At 46.1% G+C, this 16,881-nt stretch overlaps 1 protein-coding gene across 9 annotated transcripts in view; it reads left to right on the forward strand.

The window, feature by feature from the left end:
- The first annotated feature begins 1,327 nt into the window (after positions 1-1,327).
- The window catches only part of RGS6 (regulator of G protein signaling 6), a 606,431-nt gene continuing 590,877 nt past the window's right edge, over positions 1,328-16,881 (forward strand). For 4 of the 9 annotated variants that reach the window (XM_019833233.2, XM_045060161.1, XM_045060159.1 and 1 more), the window contains exons 1-2: positions 1,376-1,531; positions 3,529-3,804. The gene's annotated coding sequence lies outside the window, so the exon portion shown is untranslated. Of the gene's footprint in view, positions 1,532-3,528; positions 3,805-16,881 lie in introns of all 9 variants that reach the window. The other 5 variants (XM_045060163.1, XM_045060162.1, XM_045060164.1 and 2 more) reach the window with 2 other exon arrangements.

Below are 16,881 nucleotides of genomic sequence, written 5' to 3' on the forward strand. Positions count from 1 at the left end.
TGGCTTTTCCTCCGGCTGCTTTGGAATTACATGTAATGCCCGCGGAAAGTGCAGGTGGCTGGGCCACATGCTATGAAAATCCGAAGATCTGCACTTTAAAAATGCTCCCAGGTGATACTGATCTAAAGCTTGAAAAATAGAGCCCTAACATTAGACAAGGGTCCTTTCTGCTCTTCCCCCAAAACCCATAGGTCCCTCTCACCCTCGATCAGTTTCTCTTCCCATCTATGGATAGACTGTAAGTGAGAAACAATAGAACTACACGGACTTCTCATTGGCTAGCATGACCCTGAGCTTTCCCTGTCATCCACTTAGCTAGGAAAATTTTCCTGGATGAACCATCTCAAAAGTCAGATCTCTGCCCTTTGGAAATATGAACTTAGGGGTGTCTGGATGGCTCAGTCAGTTAAATGTCTGACTCCTGGGGCACCTGGGTGGCTCAGTCAGTTAGGCATCTGACTTTGGCTCAGGTCATGATTTCACAGTTCGTGGGTTTGAGCCCCACATCGGGCTCTGTGCTGACAGCCCAGAGCCTGGAGCCTGCTTCTGATTCTGTGTCTCCTTCTCTCTCTGTCCCTCCCTGGCTTGTGCTCTGTCTCTGTCTCAAAAATAAATAAACATTAGGATAAAAAAATAATCATCTGACCCTTGATGTTGGCTGGGGCCATGATCTCGTGGTTCACGGGTTCGAGCCCCACATTGGGCTTTGCGCTGTGTCAGCGAGAAGCCTGCTTGGAATTTTCTCTCCACCCCTCCCCTCCTAAAATAAATAAATAAACTTTTAAAAAAAATTTTAAAAAGGAAAAGAACGAAATCTGAACTTATATCTTCTAACAAGATACACTGATGTGATCTTCTGTATTCTTCGCAGCTGTAGTTTTTGAAAGGGACACAGAATTCCTAAAACTCAGCTCAAATCAGAGATTGAAAAATATATAGCTAGATAGAACATAACATGATATTTAAATATTTCCCTTTTTCTTTCCCCTTCTATGGGAGGCAGGAGAGGTCTGAGGTTGCCCACCTTCTCCTCAATCCTGTGGGCTTCTGTAGCAGTATAATATCAGGGTCTTTAAGCAACAAGGATTTCCTCAAATTTGATGGATTGTTGATGACTGTGATACATGAGGCTGAAGGAAAAGTCATGGGACAGACATAGAAGCCAACTTTGAACTGTAAGCCTTTCCCATGACCTGTGCCCCCAAAATAGTAGCTCTCTGCCGGCGACCATCTGCAGCCTTGATCTGACCCTGACCCAAACATCTGGCATGTGGAAGCTGGCCCAGAGCAAGCCGATTAATCTCCCGGTGCTCACAGCCTTTTCTTGGACTTCTGTATGTCACACAGTGATCACTGTTTAAAACCACTGATAAAATTCAAGAATGTGCCAATAATAACTCCCTCATCGTGGGCTGAGCTGGATTTCCAAAGCACCAGAAGCTGAATGCTGATCCTCCAGGAAAGATGGTGAGCAGGGTGCCACTGGGGGCCCTCAGGACCACCTGACTCGAAACCACAGGATGGGTCCACGGTAGGTCAGGTAGCTGTGGGTGGGGCAGAGTGGACGAGAGAGGACATCTCCCCTTTTACATCAGCTTTTTTTAACCTTCCTTTGCCTTGAAGGTCTGGCTGCTTGTCTCACCATTCCTGTCTCCCCTGATCCCCCATGGAGACAGATTCCTTAAAGCTTCAGGGGTGCCTGGGTGGCTCAGTTGGTTAAACGTTTGACTCTTGATCTCAGCTCAGGTCATGATCTCACAGTTCATGAGTTCAAGCCCCGCATTGGGCTTTGCGCTGACAGTGCAGAGCCTGCTTGGGATTCCGTCTCTCCCTCTCTCTGCCCCTTCCCCACTTGCTCTCTCTCTCTCTCTCTCTCTCTCTCAAAATAAATAGACTTAAAAAAAAAAAAAAAACTTCATTTAGAAACCTTTGAGTCACCTGCCTTGACGCCATTAATTTTCCCTCTCTGCCCTCACTCTCTAAACTTCCTCCACAATACAAGTGAGTGTCTAAGACTTCGTTTGCACAGAGATGTTAGAAAAATATGTATTTTTTAACTTAATAGGGAAAATGACGTATGAGACCTTCCATTTGAATCGAGAAACTGAGAGAGGCACTGTGGTTTATGTAGGGACAATTCCTTTGGAAGATCCAGGCAGAAGTCAGACTGGTTTATGATGAAAAAGCACAATACTAATGTATTCCTAGCACTTCAGGGAAATTCAGGGAACCTCCTTCCCCCAGTCTGTCGTCTACAGAACATATCCCATCAGGAGGACTAAGGTAAGGACAGTAAGGACGGGAAATGAGAGTTTATGGTGTCGATCAAGGTAGAGAAAGTGCTGCAGTTGAATGCAGTAATACTTTCTCTTGGAAAGGACCTGTGCAAGAGAGGGAGGCTTGGGTCTTTCAGGGGATTGATGTTTATTTCCTTCAAGAAATACTGAGTGTTTCTTGTGGTCCAGGCATGATATTAGATATGGAAGATACAAGGATGGGCAAACAGATGTGGTTCCCGTTTTCGTGGAGCTATCATCAAGAGGGGTAACACTAGTAACCAATTAATCATTAAATAAATGTGCAAAGGAAGTGGTGACGAGTGCTGGTAAGGAGAGATCTCCCTGGGGCTAGGAGAGGCAATATGAGAAAGGATTTGACCTCGTCTAAAGGGTCATAAAAAGCTTTCTTAAAAAAGTGATGACTGGGTCGAGGCCTGAATGATGAGCAAGAATTAAGTCGATAAAGAAGGAAGGGGAGGGAATGAGCTGGGGGCCCTGTGGGGACCTGGTGAAGCACCAAGAGTAAGGACTCTGCATTGGATCAGGGAGAGTGAAGGGGAGAGGGGCTGAGGTTGGAGAGGTTCCAGGGTACAGATCAGGGAGGACCTTGCTTGTAGACCACGCCAAGGATTCTAATATTTATCATACAAGCAATGGGAAGCCATTGAATAGTTTTAATTGGTGATAGCGGTCATGATAGTGGTGGGGGATGTGTTCAGCTTTGTGTTGGAAAAGATTGTTCTGGCTGCCGTGTGACTGGGTGGGGAGAGGGTAGATTCAACGTAGAAAGAGCAGGCAGAGGGTCTTGTAGCATCCCAGGCAAGGAATGATTGGGCTAAGCTGGTGGCAGTGATGGAAAGAGACATTGAAGAGGGAAGATCAACAGGGCGTGGTGTGTGTGGTCCCCTTATCACCTTCAAGCTTCCTCAAGGGTAAATCTGACAGGAGCCCAAAGGAGCATGCCCGTTGGTGCACGAGAGAGCACGTCAAAGCTAAATTACATTGATCTGAAGCACAGATCTTTCGAGCACTGGTGCAAGATCCCAAGGAGCATTTTCCAGCCCTCTTGCCTTTTCAGCATGAGCAGGCACCGAAAATGAAGTGTGAGGGAAGGAAGCAGGCACCCAGGTTATTTTTAGCAAGCTATAGGAAATAGCCAACATTCTAATTTGAATTCTTCTCATTAAAACCCAGAGCCTAACCCCACACAGTTCTTGTTTCTAATGTCGGCAAACTTCTCTTTTTCCAGATAATTGACAATAGGCCCCCACGGAAGTCTTCTCAGCATTTCTGCAAAAATTTAGCAAACATTAGGTTTGACACCATCACCATGTTTGCCAAGACAGCAAAAATCCCAGCCGGCAAAACTTCGAGCATGATGAAGTGGAACAGAGAGGACAGCGCGGAATGAGTGATCATTTCAGGAAATCTTCTAGCAAGAGTTTCCAGTGTTGGGGTTTCGCATCGTCTTTGCAGGAAGAGCGGTACGGAAGGTCCACTCTGGGGCCAGGCTGCGGTGATGTAGGTGGGTTTGCTCCTCTTTCTTTCCCACCTTCCCTCCCTATCCTCGAGTCGTTCCCGGAGTTAAAATTATTTTTTAATATTTTCGTTTGATAACAACAGAAACATTTTTTATTCGACAAGTTTACCTGGTATAGTCAGCGTCTGAATGATGGCTGAGCTGGTCTTTGGATTGGTGTGGCAGGCCTTCCACCTGCTTGACCTGGGACATGTTATTTAGCTTCTTTGGGTCTGGATTTCCCCACATGAGACGTGAACAGGTGTTATACTAGCTCAGCACTTCCCCAGCCTCAGTCATTCGGGTGTCGCCTTCATAATATTCGCCATGTTGTTATTTTTTTTTAACATTTTTTCTTCTAAATTGATTCATTTGTTTACTTAAGTCTTTTTTTTAAAACAACAACAACAAAGTCTTGGCAATAATATATGTGAAATCATGGAATTAAGTGATGATAACCTTATTTCTAATACACATAAATAAGCACATAAATAAAATAAAATGGTTTTTTTTTTGCATATATCTATGTGAAATCAACCTACACTCCTCCATGATGATATATGTAGACCCCACTCTAGGAAGCTCTAGACAAGCCAGATTCTAAGCTCTCGTGCAGTGCTAACATACTGTTGTTCACATCTGGCCTTACCTACCCTGCCTGGTTTCCCATAGCTTCCTAAAATAAAACCCTAAGCGTGGCCAAATCAATGTCCCTGTTACTCCTTGTAGACAGTATGTGCAAGCTATTCCTTTCATCTAGAATCAATAATTCACTAAGGAAAGAGAAACCATGACCTAAGTAAGAAAGAGCAAATTGGGGAAGTACATGATTGGGTCAAAAGCTACCCTTGACCAATAGGCCAAGAGAATCCTTAGAGTTGGTTGGCAGTTGGTGGGTGAAGGTCAAGAGTAAAAAGTTGAGGGTTTGGTCCTTTATGGGCTATTTGTTTTCCTTGAAGAAGAGGTTTACCCACTTACAGGACAAATTTACTGGACAAAGTTTTTTTAAATGTTTATTTCTGAGGGGGGTGGGAAGGAGAGAAAAAGAGGGAATGAGGGGAGAGGAGCAGAGCGAAAGGGAGACAGAGTATCTGAAGTGGGCTCTACACTGACAGCAGAGAGCCTAACATGGGGCTCAAATTCACAAACTGTGAGATCATGACCCGAGTTGAAGTCAGACCCTTAATGGACTGAGCCACCCAGGCGCCCCTGGACAAAGTTTTGAGTGCTCCCTGAAGTTCTTCAACCTTATCTAACATACAAAAGAAGATCTACTTGGGGAGTAATCATTATTTGATACAGAAATGTATTAATTCACTTATTTATAATGCATTTTGTGTTAAAAAAATGCATGATGTGTTTCCTCCATACTAGGCATTGAACATACAAAGGCCATTAAGATATTTCTCTATCCTCTAGGAGCTCAGGTTTTGCTGGAGACGGAACGTACATGGGTGGGCCCGGTAAGGCATTGCAGACCTCCAAAGTATGTCCAGGGTACAATGTGCCTCGGGACGGGTAGTGTCAGTTCTGTTGGATCAGGCAGAACTTCCTAAGGGATGTAACTTGAAATCTAAGCCAGCATTGGTTGGGGGGGGGGGGTGGCCCAGTGGGGATGGAATGCCCTTCCAGGGACTATAAACAGAGTTATAAGATTTTCTGGCATATTCAGAAAACTGAATGCAATTTAGTAGGGGTGGAACCTACAGTTGCCTGTGTGTGTGTGTGTGTGTGTGTGTGTGTATGTGTGTGTGTGTGTGTGTATGTGTGTGTAAGAGAGAGAGAAAGAGAAACAGAGTGGTTGACTCCAGCGGTCGTACTTCCCTATTCAAGAAGGAACTGTTAGAGACTTCAACGCAAGTGGGAGCTATGTCCAGAGCTGCATGCTGGAAGCTCACTCAGGTGCTCGCGTGGTGGATAATTGGATAGGGACAAGTTCCCAAGCCATAGGCAGAGACCCATTAAAACACTATTCTAAGGGTCCGGGAGAGAGACGATGAGGGCAGCAGTGGTGAGAGAGAGAGAGAGTAGGGACAGCTTTGAGAGTCAGTGTGAAGGATGAGCTGATGAGAACGGGAGATGCCTAGGAAGGGGTCAAGGTTGCCAGCTTGCTGATTGGCTAGTGGTGCCATTCTCACCGTGGGGACCCAGCAGGAAAGAAGCAATCTGGGGAAATATGCATTTCTTTTGGAACTGGACCCCTTGGGGCCTGCATGGCAAAGTGATCGGGTATGGAGCCCTGACACCTGAGTTCTTTTCCTAGCTCTGTTCCTATGACCCTGTTTCGACTTCTCACCATTTCCACCATCTTGTCCCTAAGATGTATGGCCCGCTCTGGCTTGATTTCAGGTCTTGAGGAAAAGAAAAGAAAAGAAAAAAAAAATATGTGAAAGCACTTCCTAAATGTCTTCACAAATGTAAATATTTCTGTCTCCAAGGAAGCGCAAGGTGTAAAAAGCAGAGTCATCAGCACATTTAGCTCATAAATGGGCAGAGTATGTGACTCCTTTGCATCATGACAGAGCACACAGCAGAGACGTCTCTACAGAAGTGCCAACATTACTGCTTATCCTTTGGCCAAGATGGCCTAATTTCTATGAGACGAAAGGTTATCACTTTGCTTTGTAACGTGCCAATTCACCGGACACTACATCTCTTCGTTTTTTTTCCTAAATCTTATGAAGTCATTTTGCCATTGCCACTTGCTAGGTTGGCCAAAACATCCATCGTCAGCCATAATGAGGATTCCTGTTGGATCACATACAAAGCCTGTTTTTCACGAGTGAGGTTTAAGACATGTATGTCCACTCGCGAGTGGAGTGAGCGACGTTTACACAGCGTTGGTTTGCATCCGTCTTGGGAGCTTTCCTGGTAAAATCTGAAACTGGCCTCTGTACTCAGAAGGGAGGGAGAGACCAAAGAAAGAGGCAGGCCATCACGGGTAGGTGGGTGGCAATCTCAATAACAGCGACGGAAGCTTACATGTGAGACAAATTGATCCCTGCACCTGCCCACCCAATCTTAAAATGTTATAAAGGGGCCTTCGCTGGGTTCAGTCACATCTACTGGGCAGGTGTTCTCAATACCGTATCACTATCTTAAGGCTACGTCCTTGAAGTAGCCTCTGGAAGTGGGAAAGGCAAGCAGGATGCATATTCCCAGGACAGAGGAAGGAGTGAGGAGCCTCCAATTGGCGGTCATGTCCTTCCGATGACGTTCCCAACACACAGGTAACTAACCATCCTTGCATGAACAGGGTAACCTAGTTGTCCTAGGTTTAGGAAACCCCATCACTAACTTGCTAGTCCAGACCAAGGGCTTTGCAATCTGTCACCCCTAGGGCTGAGGAGAACGGGAGACTGAGGTGCCGATTGATCTGTGCTGGTGGTTAACATGCCCAAGGCAGCTCAGCAGCATTATCATCCAGACCAAAAGAAATTTGGGAATTACCTTTAATTACTGTTGTGGTCCCAGTTTGCTGTACGGGAAGCATGCTCCTTATAAATAAGGAAAGTTGAGATATCAACAGTGTGGCGAAGGTCGGTATGGAAGACAAACCCCAGCACGGAACCACCGAGGGTGGGGGCTGGTGAGGAGGGCTGATGGTTGAGTGTGCACGATGCAGCTGAGGTCTACTGCAGAGAAAGGGGGGACATGGAGACTTCCTCAGGCAAGGAGGTCAGAATGGAGAGAAATAGGAATAAGAAGGCATTTTGAGTTAATTGAAAAGAACTCCGAGATATTTCTTATAAATCGTTCTCATGAACGGAGAAAAGATCAACTTGGGGCAACCGCTCTTAGAATAGCGTTCCTGGTCAGGGTATTTTAAATGTTAACTCACCTCCTGGGAGGAGAGAAAAGCCACCTCTTAGAGCGATATCCCACTGGTGGTGTGTGAGAGGATGGCTGGAGTTAAACATCTGAATACTCTTCTATTTTAATAGTTGCGTGTTTATTTGATGACTATCATTATCTTTGGCAAGTCATTATACTTTTCTATTTGAGGCAGTGGCACAACACTTTCTGTTAAAATAAATTTGAGGGAGGAGGGGCACCTGGGTGGCTCAGTCGGTTAAGCGTCTGACTCTTGATCTCAGCTTAGGTCTTGATCTCACAGTCGTGAGGTCAAGTCCTGTGTTGGGCTCCACTCTGGGCATGGAGCCTACTTAAAAAATAACATAAAATAAAATACATTTGAGGGGGAAAAGTGAGCTGATTTAAGGAAAAATTATTTATTAAAAGAAACAGGAGAGAGAGTATGGAAAAAATAGAAAGGCAGTATTAGAATGACCAAAGCTTGGGAGAACATCAAAAGTTGTGCTCCATTTGGGTGGAGAAGCAGAAAGGAAAGGAAATAATTACCTAGTTTGTAATGGCCCATGGGTAATTTTGCAACCAGTTTACCTCATCACATGAGCTTTTTTCTCATGAAGATTATTCTCTGAAAATGCAAAAAATCCAAGGAGAGAGTCATATCTTAACATATGATAAACAGGTTTTTTTTTAAAGTTTATTTATTTTTGAGAGAGAGACAGAGCTCAAGGGGAGGATCAGAGAGAGAGGGAGACACAGAATCCAAAGCAGGCTCCAGGCTCAGAGCTGTCAGCACAGATCCCGACGTGGGGCTTGAACTCACGAACCGCGAGATCATGACCTGAGCCGAAGTCGAACGCTTAATCGACTGCGCCACCCAGGCGCCCCAAGCAGGGTTTTTTTTAATGATGTAGCTACACTTGGACCTGGACACGTCTGGAAGGGGGAAGGAGATTCCCCTTGCAGTGGGGCTGCAGGGGGAGGTTAGGGGAGCCCACTCCAAGAGAGTTCACCAGCCTTATGATTTCATCCAACTCTTGAGTAGAGAGCGTCCTTGGGTGGTGACAGTGCAGTGACAGACAAGTAGGTTGAATTAAAAGGTTCTGGGGGCGCCTGGGTGGCGCAGTCGGTTGAGCGTCCGACTTCAGCCAGGTCACGATCTCGCGGTCCGTGAGTTCGAGCCCCGCGTCAGGCTCTGGGCTGATGGCTTGGAGCCTGGAGCCTGTTTCCGATTCTGTGTCTCCCTCTCTCTCTGCCCCTCCCCAGTTCATGCTCTGTCTCTCTCTCTGTCCCCCCCCAAAAAATAAATAAACGTTGAAAAAAAATTAAAAAAAAAAAAGGTTCTGAAGGTTTAATTTTAATGTGATGATGGGTACCCTTTGAGGGTAGTGTATGTATGTAGGCCCTGCAGCTCCTAGAACAGTGCTCTGCACATACACGTTAAGTAGCTGCTAAATGGGAGAATAACTGCACAATATTTTACATTGACTTGCAAAAGAGGAGAAACGGGTCAGGTTGGAAGTGATCGATAACTGAGTTCATATCGCATTTCTGCCCTTTACATGCTGTGTAGCCTTGGGTAAATTACTTAACCTTTCTGAATCTCGTCTAGCAAATGGAGCTAATCAGTGGTGCACTGTACATGTTCTACAACCGGCTCACCAGGAAAAAGGAAAGCTCTGCTTTGTAGCACTTGCTGATTTCCGTAGTGTCACTATTCACCATCAAGCTAACAAGCATTTCACAGCTAGCTTGCAAAATTCCTGCCAATCTACAAATCAGTTCTCAGAAACCCCCAGATACAGTTCACCACTGGAGGTCACGATTCCAACCTCACACGGGTGCCAGTCATTCTTGGAGCACTTACTACCTGCTAATAAGCACTGTGCTTGGGTAGTCTCATCTAGTTTTTCTTCAATGTTTGTTTATTTTTGAGAGACGGAGAGAGACAGAGCGTGAGCAGGGGAGGGGCAGAGAGAGGGGGAGACACAGAATCCAAAGCGGGCTCCAGGCTCTGTCCGAGCTGTCAGCACAGAGCCTGACATGGGGCTTGAACTCACAGGCTGTGAGATCATGACCTGAGCCGAAGTCAGACGCTCAACCGACTGAGCCACCCAGGTGCCCCTGTTTTTTTGATTTTTAATAATGATTTCATGGGGCACCTGGGTGGCTCAGTTGGTGAGCATCCGACTTTGGCTCAGGTCGTGATCTCACAGTTCGTGGGTTTGAGCCCCGTATCAGGTTCTCTGCTGATGGCTCAGACCCTGGGGCCTGCCTTGGATTCTGTGTCTCCCTCTCTCTCTGCCCCTCCCCTGCTCACGCTCTGTCTCTCTCTCTCTCTCAAAAATAAACATTTAAAAAAATTAATAAAAACTAATGATTTCAAAAGTAGAATTTAGTGACTCATCACTTACATATGACACCCAGTGCTCATCCCAACAAGTGCTCTCCCTAATGTCCATCACCCATTTAGCCCATCCCCCAAACCAAGACCCCTCCAGCAACCCTCAGTTTGTTCTCTGTATTTAAGAATCTCTTACAGTTTTCCTCCTCTCTCTTTATCTTATTTTTCCTTCCCTTCCCCTATGTTCATCTGTTTTGTTTCTTAAATTCCACATCTGAGTGAAATCATACGATATTTTTCTTTCTCTGACTTATTTCACTTAGCATAATCTCTAAGTTCCATCCACATTGCTGCATATGGCAAAATTTCATTCTTTCTAATTGCTGAGTAATATTCCGTTGTATATATATACCACAACTTCTTTATTCATTTGTCAGTCAATGGACATTTGGGCTCTTTCCATAATTTGGATATTGCTGATCGTTCCGTTATAAACATTGGGGTGCATGTTACCCTTTGAATCAGCATTTTTGTATCCTTTGGATAAATACCTAGTAGTGCAATTGATGGGTCATAGGATAGCTCTATTTTTAATTTTTTGAGGAAACTCCATACTGTTTTGTAAAGTGGCTGCACCGGTTTGCATTCCCACCAACAGTGCAAGAGGGTTGCCCTTTCTCTGCAACCTTACCAACAACTGTCATTTCCTCAGTTGTTAATTTTAGCCATTCTGACAGGTGTTAGGTAGTATCTCATATTGGTTTTGATTTGTACTTCCCTGATGATGAGTGATGTTGAGCATCTTTTCATGTCTTTTGCTCATTTCTTCATGGGATTATTTGTTTTTTGGGTGTTGAGTTGGTAAGTTCCTTTTTTTAAAAAAAAATTTTAATGTTTATTTATTCTTGAGAGAGAGACAACAGAGACAGAGTGTGACTGGGGAAGGGTCAGAGAGAGAGGGAGACACAGAATCTGAAACAGGCTCCAGGCTCTGAGCTGTCAGCACAGAGCCCGACGCGGGGCTCGAACTCACGGACCACGAGATCATGACCTGAGCCAAAGTCGGACGCTTAACTGACGGAGCCACCCAGGTGACCCAAGTTTGATAAGTTATTTATAGATTTTGGATACTAACCCTTTATCTGATATGTCATTTGCAAATATCTTCTCCCATTCCGTCAGTTGCCTTTTAGTTTTGTTGCTTGTTTCCTTCACTGTGCAGAAGCTGTTTATCTCAATGAGGTCTCAATAGTTCATTTTTTGCTTTTGTTTCCCTTGTCTCTGGAGGCATGTCTAGCAGGAATTTGCTGCAACAGAGGTCAAAGAGGTTGTTGCCTGTTTTCTCCTCTAGGATTTTGATGGCTTCCTGCCTTACATTTAGGTCTGTCATCCATTTTGAGTTTATTTTTGTGTCTGGTGTAAGAAAGTGGTCCAGGTTCATTCTTCTGCATGTCGCTGTCCAGTTTTCCCAGCACCACTTGCTGAAGAGACTGTCTTTATTCCATTGGATATTCTTTCCTGCTTTGTCAAAGATTAGTTGTCGATACGTTTGTGGGTCCATTTCTGGGTTCTCTATTCTTTTTTTAAATTTATTTTAATGTTTTTATTTATTTGTGAGAGAGAAAGAGAGAGAGGACAAGTGGGAGAGGGGCAGAGAGAGAGGGAGACACAGAATCCAAAGCAGGCTCCAGGCTCTGAGCTGTCGGCACAGAGCCTGATGCGGGGCTTGAACTCATGAACCATGAGATCATGACCCGAGCCGGAATTGGACACTTAACGGACTGAGCCACCCAGGTGCCCCTCTGGGTTCTCTATTCTGTTCCATTTGTCTACGTGTCTGTTCTGACGGTGCAGAGCCTGATGTGGGGCTCAATCCCATGAACTGCAAGGTCATGACCTGAGCTGAAATCAAGAGTTGGATGCTCAACTGACTGAGCGAGCCAGCCAGGTATCCTCCAGAAAGAGAGCTTTGTAGTGATTTACCAGCAAAGTGAGAGCTTCTTCCTTCCCTGCTCTCTCTGCTGTTGGCCTATCACACAATGAACAACACAGATGTTTCTAAGAATTTGATATCCAGCTATTCGTTAAATGTATAATATTTGGAACTAAACTGATCCATTATTATACACTTTGTGCTAGAAGAGTATGAAATTCTTCCTTCAGAGACCTTGGGTTGGAGGAAGTTGGGCTGGGGGATTTGGCTAAGTAGACAGGGCCTCCTACCCAGATGTCATTCTCCTCCTATATCTGCCTTTCTGGCAGAGCCAGCTCCATGAGATGCTGGAAGCCACTGCCAGGAACTTTCTTACAGGGAAGGTGGTCATGTAATCTACCCGGTTCTGGCCAATGAGACTTAAGGAAGCGTGATCAGAGGCTTCAGCAATTTTCTTTGTGGAACAAAGCAGAGACATGGGGAAAAAAAGTTCCATGTCTCCCTACCTGCTTTTTGACATTACTCTCCGGGGATGACAGATTTTGAGTCTAATTAGATGGATGGCCTGGAAGTATCTACCTACTTATTTCCTGTTAGGTAAAGATAAAGAAATAGCCTTACTGGTTAGAGCCTGTCACCTATGCATGATGTGATTTGCAGCCCCAAGCATCCTATACCAATAATTAAAATGGATTTTCAAGTTTACCTGCTTGAATTGAACTATTAGAACGTGTGGTGACCAAAACACCACTGTGTCGGTGAGAAAGCTTTCTGCGGCAAGTAATTCCAAGTCCCGACTCCTGCTGGCTCAGCAGAGGGAGGTTTATCACCTTGTGTAACAGGGATAACAGAGTGGGGCAGGCCCCCCGGTGGTACACATACCCTGGCTGTCCTTCTCTGAGTCTCTCCTGTCCCATTCTCCTTGTGGGTGGGTTTGGTCCTCAGGCCAGTTGACTGCCAAGTTCTAGGCCCAGGGGAAGAAGGGGGATTGTCTATTCCTGTGTTTCTTCGGAGAAGCGAGGAGAGGTTCTTTGTCAGCCATGGTCCATATTTATCCTTTCCTAAGTCAGTCGTTGGCAATGGGAGTTGGGTTCCTACAATCCTTCTATGGGCTTCTATGGGCTAGGGGGTGGAGGGGAAGAACGTAAGAAAACCCACACAAGGACCAACTCCACTTTTCTTATCTTTTTGCTTCTTGGAGATTTTTCACGGGCTCTGGTGAGCTTGTTTTCCACTCTGAGAACCCTAACTGATCATTTTTTTTTTTTTTTCTCTTCTAGCTTGGCTTTGAGCCTTCACTCACTCAGGTGCCTCCCAGCTGACAAGGGTTTCTTTCCTTTTACCAGTTGGTTTCTCTTAAAAGAATCAATTCTTTTTGTTTCTGGATCCCTAAGGCCCCGATTATAAAACAGGTGTTGTATTTTAAAACACAATGTGTAGGGGCGCCTGGGTGGCGCAGTCGGTTAAGCGTCCGACTTCAGCCAGGTCACGATCTCGCGGTCCGTGAGTTCGAGCCCCGCGTCAGGCTCTGGGCTGATGGCTCAGAGCCTGGAGCCTGCTTCCAATTCTGTGTCTCCCTCTCTCTCTGCCCCTCCCCCATTCATGCTCTGTCTCTCTCTGTCCCCCCCCCCCAAAAAAAAAAACGTTAAAACACAATGTGATACCAATGTCTTCACAGGAAAAAAAAAAAAAGAATCTAGACAGACGCGCTAGTGTTTTTAGAGTTAAAAATGTTTCACTTGCATTTGTTCTTCTGCTTGAACATATCTTTATGCTCACAAAGAAAACAGGTACCACGCCTTTAAGAGTAGCTCCCTGTCAGATTTTAAAACTGATACAAAGTTACTTGAGGAATAAGAGCAATGAAATGTGAAGCGACTTTTATCTGACGACAACGTGGGGATTCAACTTGGAGGAGATAAGTTAGTAGAGGAGAGAAATGTGAGGTTTACACCCTTTCCTCATTTGATGGAAGAAGCCCTGGTCTTCTATTACCCCTCACGGCACCTTCGCTTGTATTCATGTGTACCGGATTAACCACCAAAGACTTGTTTTGTACCTGGTTTCTGCTGCTTTTAGTCAGAGAGATACCCGTGAATCCCTTGTGTGAATTGTGAGCCAGCTGTAGCTGTTTCGGCCATTGTTATGAGACTACCCAGAACCCCATTCCTCCCTTCGTCCACCCTAATAGGACCTGTGTCCACCCTCCCGTATAGCCTGTGCTACTGGGAGAATCTGATGCCACTCTTGACTTTCGGGTGGGATTGAAGCAGTCAGCACGTCTGCCATCATTGGTTCAGGGGCAGACATGGGATGGGCAGAGTCCAATCAGGGTGAATCTCAAGATTTGGTTGCTTAGAATGTCACAGCAGGCACATTCTGTCTCCTTCTGCGGTGTGTGGGTGTGTGTTCAGTGCTGCTCACACCATGGAAGGTCAAGCAGAGACACTGAAAACAAAACAAAACAAAAGCAGATGGAAAGAAACTGAATCAAGCCAGGCCTGAGGCCTGACCCGGCTCTGGACCTTCCAGTGACATGGGCCAAGAAATCTTTCTTGTTGATTGAGTTTTCCATTAGCCACTTAAAGGGCCCTGCAGATGGAAGAAGCTGCCCTCAAGAAATTTCTGGTAAATAGGCCTCTGAGTTTTCCTCAAGGCAAACAAGTTTGATTGCTCAAGAAAGGAGGGGGAAACGAATCCTTTGTGTTTTGAGCACTGGGAAGAAAATTAGCCTGATTTCAAGTGTATTGCCCCAGGCCTGGGAGACAGCCATGTTGTAGGAATTCTCCGGAGGCTGAGCCTATAACAGCACTCCAACCGGTCTTAAGGGTTAACTTGCTTCAAGCTTACCGGCTCTGGCTTTCTGACCTTACTCCCTTGATCTGTAGCAGAACTAACTGACTTTCTTTGAGATTTGCAGGCCACTGGCCTTGAGGCGTGAAGGGCTCAACTCTCCCAGAAGATAAAGCCTGACTACAATTCAAAAACAGCTGCCGCTGATGCGGGCAAGTCTGTTCCGGGTCATGGGTCACGGCGACGTACGACTAACCACCTGGGCACCCGCTTCTCTTGCACGTAGCCCCCCCCCCCCCCCCCCGTTCCCACGCCTTCATCTTTAAAGCCCTCTGGTTTCCCCCCAGGATGAGGAAGAGGGTCTTTGAGGCATTCGCCCGCCATCTTCCTAGGTTGCCAGCTTCCTGCATAAAGCAAACTTTCCTTTCCCACCACCACTTGTCCTTTGAATATCAATTTTTGAGTGGTGAGCAGCTGAGCCTGAGTTTGGAGCCTGTTCTCTGGTAATAGGCCCACACATTTAGACACAGCACCGCTGTGGTGTGGGGTCTCTCATGGACCTCGAAGAGCAGGCCCCTGAAGGAACTAGGTAACTAAGGTGTCGAAGGATGGGACAAGCCTGGCAGCATGGCCATGGAGGCACCTGCCGGCCCGGTCAGGAGGCTGGTCTGTGTCTTGGGTCAGCAGGGCAGGGCAAAGAGGGAGGACCCGCGATCCACAGTCACGCTGTTTGTGAAAATGCAGATTCTCAGGACATAGCCACTAAAGCCACTGAATCAGGATCTGGGGACAGGCATTTCGAGAAGCATCCCAGCTTATTTTGAGGTGAGTACCATTGAGAACCCATGCCTGAAGCGTGCGCAGGGGATTAAGCGGAGGAATCTCAGTTCAGTTGTCCCCTCCAGGCAGGAAAATGGTGAAAATAGGCGGCAAGAAAGCCCAGGGTCAGGTTCCAGCCAATCCAGAAATAGGATGCCCTAGGTGGTCAGGTTGGGAGGTATGCCCCTGGGTCAGGCCTAACATCCAGAGCCAGGATGAATCTTCAAGTGGTTTAGAGCTAATTACCAATGCTGCTGGCATCACGACAATCTTCAGTGCTACAAATGGCCTTAGACACATATTGGATTGTCCTGCCAGCTTTGATGTGTGGAGATGTGGGGTTGTGGGCAAGTAGACCCTGATGCTGTCAGAGCACCCCTCGCCTGTGTTGGGGGTCACATAGTCCAAGTGATAGGCCTCATCACAGAGAGGGTGCTGGGTTGATGTCACATACCCTCTTCTCCTGCCTCTGCTTTCAAAAGTATACATTATATGGGCATCTGGGTGGCTCAGTCTGTTAAGTGTCCGGCCCTTGATTTCGACTCAGGTCATGATCTCATGGTTTGTGAGTTCAAGCCCTGCATCAGGCTCCACGTGGATAATGTGGAGCCTGCTTGGGATCCTCTCTCCTCTGTCCCCTCCCTCTCTTCTCTGCCCCTCCCCAACTTGTGGGCGTGTGCTCTCTCCCTCAATAAATAAACTTCAAAAAATGCATTAAAAAAAGAATACATTATAGCAGCTTGGCAGGGAAGAGATTTTCAGCACCGCTCTCCAAATGGGGACAGAAGTACTGAATGATTAGACTTCACCAAGGTCAAGCAACAGGGATTTGGGAGAAATGGAAACCACAGTGGTTTCTACCTGTGACCCCGGGAGCCCTCATGGTCAGTAGAAGTCATGGCCTGGGCAGCAGAGCCCCATGTGGCCCAGCTGTTCCTTCTATTATTATGTTAGTTCTGAGTGTTCTTCAGCTAAAAAAGCAATACCAATCAAACAAGTGCAAAAACTCTGAAAACAAGTGAAAAACTTCCCATGAGGAAGAAAGCAGGGCAGGAACCGGGAGAGCTGAGTTCTGTTCCAGCTGTAATCTTTGCTCAGTGCTTCTTGCTTCTCTCTGGACCCGTTTCCTCATCTGCAGAATAAGCTGCAGCCTCACTGCAGATGTTAGCACGCGGGACTTCTAAGGTCAGGTGTCTTCTTGTCAATTCCAGCCTCTCTCATAGAAGGCCAACTTGGAAAACGCTTTAACCGAACGCTGTGTGGTGTGGTTCTTAGATTTTGCAGCTTGACTCTCTCCCATTTGGGAAACCCGTCTCGTGTTTACCAACACAGTGCAATTAAAGAATGAGGCTGCACTCACCGTTTACAGGCTTGTTTCCAT

The sequence above is a fragment of the Felis catus genome, chromosome B3 (assembly GCF_018350175.1).
Source record: "Felis catus isolate Fca126 chromosome B3, F.catus_Fca126_mat1.0, whole genome shotgun sequence".
NCBI lineage: Eukaryota > Metazoa > Chordata > Mammalia > Carnivora > Felidae > Felis > Felis catus.